General features: G+C 35.7%; 1 protein-coding gene across 4 annotated transcripts in view; it reads right to left on the minus strand.

The window, feature by feature from the left end:
* LOC118744786 (putative polypeptide N-acetylgalactosaminyltransferase 9) overlaps positions 1 to 4,408 on the minus strand; it is a 438,912-nt gene that overhangs the window by 219,288 nt on the left and 215,216 nt on the right. For 3 of the 4 annotated variants that reach the window (XM_036478111.1, XM_036478107.1, XM_036478109.1), the window contains exon 4: positions 2,430 to 2,504. The exons of the other annotated variant lie outside the window; for it this stretch is intronic. The gene's annotated coding sequence lies outside the window, so the exon portion shown is untranslated. The remainder of the gene's footprint in view (positions 1 to 2,429; positions 2,505 to 4,408) is intronic. 4 annotated transcript variants of the gene reach the window in all.

Here is a 4,408-nt window from a genome sequence, read left to right on the forward strand (position 1 = left end):
AAAAAACAAGTGAATTCGAGCAGTAAAAAAGTAAATTTTTTTTTGTTGCGTCCAAGCCATGCGCTTTACTGATAGCAATTTGGCCGCGTGTGCCACTGGCACTTTGTTCATGCGCACCGGCGGCTGTCAATTTATGTGACACGAAATGTGTTTATTGGAGACACTGGCTAGTCACGTATTTGAACGCATGCATTCATGCATACTTATATATATGCTACATATGTATGTAGAGAGTGGGGTGGTTCAAAAAAAATTTTTAAATTTTAATCTCTCACCACCTAGCATTCCTATAAATGGATAAAAGGAATAACCGTAATTTTTGTTAAAAAAAAAAAATTTATTTAGAACTGCCTCATGAAGTTTTCTATGTATTTTGTATGGGTATAACAGAATTAGAATTTTTGAAAATAAATTTTTTTCGATCGGAAAACTCTGTTTCTCTTTAAGAGACTTCCAATTATATTACCCAATTGTTTATTTAACCATTGTTTAGTATTAACTATTTTTTATAGGTTCCCCATATGAATGGGTAGTGGGACGTTAAAATTCGATTTTTCCCGAATTTCGAACGTTACCCAACTATTCGATTATTCGATTCGAAATTTTGGTGGAACAAAATCGATTTAATTCGATTTTTTCCGAATTTGCAACCATTTTTTACTGAAAATTTAAAGGTTTGTTTGTAAGAATGATAACTCAAATCGAAAAATAAATTCAACTGAACTTGCATTAAAGTGATTAATTATCCGTAGCGCTCTTATTAGCTTCAAAACCAAAAATAAATTCAAATAAGAAGTTATTTTCCAAATAAATATCTCAAAAAATATCATCATATTTAGTATCAATTAAAGAAACATACAAAATGTACTATATAGAAACTAATTATTTGGGACGTACAAGAATATTAAAAAATGTATACACATGTTTATACTTTTACAACGAATAAAAAAGTCTTACATTTACATTACAAAGTATGACTTTGCTTTTTAAAGCGAGATCTTTAAGTAAACAAAGAACAAAATAATAGGGCGTGACGAGTTCTATCGAGCCAAATTTTTGGCAAATGTGATACCACACATATTGGTGTCAAATTTAGTCAGAAAGAAGAACGAAAAAAAGCGAAATTCGATTTTTTTTTTAGAATAATTCGGAGCTAAAATTCGAATCTAAAAGCTTCGAGTATCGAATTAGCCCATCCCTAGTCCCCAAAAACCAAAACAAAAAAAAATTTGATACCCATAAAAAATCTTTGGTTTTAAAAAATAGTAAAATAAAAAAAAATTTACATTATTATTGGAAGTCTCCTAAAGAGAAACACAGTTCTCTGATCGAAAAATACTGATTTTCAAGAATTGTATACCATTTCTACGAAAATCTATTGTTCCTCATATAAAATATATGGAAAATTTCAAGAGATGTGAGGCAGTTCTAAATATAATTTTTTTAAACAATTAGAAAAATGGTAGGGGTGAGGCTTAATATTTTAAACCCCTTTTTCCCCCCCAACATGTAATTTTGGAACACCCTAATGTACGGTCTACACCATATATGTATGTAGGTGCTGATAGTGTTTGCATTCAAATTTTTGAAAGTAAATACACCAAACGACACTTCATGGTTCAAAGGTGCTACACGTAGCTACAAACAGAGATGTTAGCAAGCGCAAATATGAGTACCGGCACTAACTTGTATGTTTATTTGTATGTCATCTTATGTTTACAAACACATATTCATATGTAATTATTTGTTTGCCAAATTTATAGGGCAGTTATCAGCGCCTCTGATTTAACTATTTGAGTGCTGTTATGACATTCACTTGGGACATGCAGTCACTTATACTTACATATTTGCATACATACATACAGTGACTCAAACAGTGACGACGGGTTGTTTTTTTTTAATATTCGTAATATTCCAGCAAATTTGTTTGTTATTTTTTATATAAAAATATACACTTTATACAAAATTTAGGTAAATTCAACAAAGTATGCAGTACAAATTCAGTCTAATTAGGTGCAAGTTTCAAACGGCTAAAAAAATGCGTTGATTTTTGAGAATTTCTTTTTCGGAGGCTACCTTTTCGGGTTTTTTAATACAACGCGCGATTTACAAAAACTTGCGTTGATTTTTTGAAATGTTGTTGCTGACGGTCTCCCGCGTTTTATTTCATAAGAAATTCATATTTATACGAAAAAAGTGCAAAAATCCAGTATGAAAAAATCAAATTGAATTACAAGATAACTAGACTAGATGTTAAGTAGGAGGGAGTCATGAGTTTGAAACATCTCAACAACTTTAACTCATCTACTATTTCCCATTTTTGGCTCTAATAAATTTAGTAACTTAGGCATTTTTTATAGCTATCACAGCTTTGAAAATAATTATACTGGTAAAATATAAAACTAAAAGGATATTATGAACTATCTTACCTCGAATTAAGTATAATATTTTTCATTTGATAAAAACTGGAGTTAAAATAGAGAGGTTGCAAAAACCGATTTCATCTGCAATAAAAAATGTATATCATATTAGGCTAGATATATTAAAAACATAAATAATGTGTAAGTTAATAAAACAATATTGGCTAATCTTTAGTAAAAATATGTCGTAGAAAAGTTGCCAGCTCGGAAGAATATCCGCATGTTTAAAAAATTACCAGAGTACGTATTCTTGACGAAATCAGTGCCCTCTTTTTTCGGTGACCAGTTTAAAGGCGATTGAAGTAAAAACCATAAAGTACTAACTCTAGTCTACAATGTTCGCGATTGGTGCAAAAAATAAGATGCCTTTAGATCATTGTGGGACTACTTAGCGCAGCGAACGACACGGAGCGAATGCTCAGTAGCGTGGGAAATTGAGGTTTTGTTAGCAACTTCACATAAACAGTACTATAGAAGAAGAAGGTAGCACAGGACGCAACGGCTCACTAAGATCATAAGCATTGCAAAAGTTAGGTAGTTTAGGAGGAAGTTTTGAGATAATTTGAAAACTTAGTCCCCGAAGCAGCTGCTTCAGAGAGGATCCAGTATGATATTTCGTTGCATCGCGTGAACTCTAATCGGTCAGTGTCCTGTCAAGACATCCACCAAAGTTAAAGCGACGGCTCCGTGAGCTTAAGGAGGTCCCTTGCCAAAGAGCTGATCCCATTTCGTCGTCCTCCTATACGCAGCTGCGATTGTGATGATCAGGTGTGACATTTTGTCTGGTCGCATGAACACACTTCGGACAGTGTACTGTCATCAATGCCAGCCACTCAGCCAACATAATTTAGTAAAGGAGGTCCTTTTAACTGCTAGCGGTTAGAAGCACATATCCCTGGTTCACCGAGCTGAGTAGTCCACAGGCAGACATTTGCTTCCACTTTTTCTTTTCGTTGACCGTGCCTCGAAGGCAGTTTTCTTTTCCAGCTCATTCGCCATGCAGTTTCATATCACAATCTCTGACAGTGATAATATTTTGACATAGCCGCAATCGAGCTCAGGCAGTTGCGCCAATGTAAACTTGGTAAATTAGAAATATGGCAAAGTAGTTTGAATTCGAGAATGTTTTAAGCAGGGATATCAGGGTTTGCACATTTTTACTGATTTGTACATTTTGACAGACACAGAGTGGAATTTTTTTTATTCAGCTGAACTCAAAGATTGGCATGTCTATCCGCCACTGGATCTATAAGAACGTGTTCAACTGCGGCTTTAGAGTTTCCCCTAGGATGGATTCCTCTCCATATTTTTATCCAGGAAACAGCAGCCACGAGAGAGCTGCAGCTTCGTCTATCTAACGATGGCTTCTTAGCAAAGAAGCTTCCTGCATGCATCCTAAGAAGGGAATATACCAGAGTTGGAAATATGCGGAATCTTTGATTCCATGACTAAAGATGTCTGCTCGGGTAGAAAGTTTCAGGTGATAATTTCCGATCGCGAATATTGTGCAAATGGGCTCCCTGCGCTTGATCTCAGTTATTTCCACTGGTACACAGACGGTTCAAGGATGGCGGACAGAGCAGGTGCAGGTATCTTGGGACCAAGCACCAAACTGGTAATTCCCATGGGCAAATGGCCCACGGTGTTTCAGGCTTAAATAGTCGCAATTTTAAACTGCGCAAAATTAAATCTTGGAAAAGGTTTAAAGGGCGCATTTCGAGATATCTTTTCAGATAGCCAAGCAGCCATCTGGGCCCATTCAAACAGGACCATAAAATCCAAGCTGATTAGAGACTGCTTTGACACGCTACAAATTTTATCAGCCAAAAATACGGTAACACTGTGCTGGAGTACCAGGCCATTGGGGAATCGAAAGCTCGCTAACTGCCTTTTTGCTACCTGAACCATTCCGAGGTCTGAGTTGGCCCTCTTCGAGAGCCATAATTACTGAGTGGGTACAACCGGAACACAAGAAGTACTGGGGAGCG

The sequence above is a fragment of the Rhagoletis pomonella genome, unplaced genomic scaffold, assembly GCF_013731165.1.
Source record: "Rhagoletis pomonella isolate Grant_MI unplaced genomic scaffold, Rhpom_1.0 Rhpom_scaffold_00008, whole genome shotgun sequence".
Lineage (NCBI taxonomy): Eukaryota > Metazoa > Arthropoda > Insecta > Diptera > Tephritidae > Rhagoletis > Rhagoletis pomonella.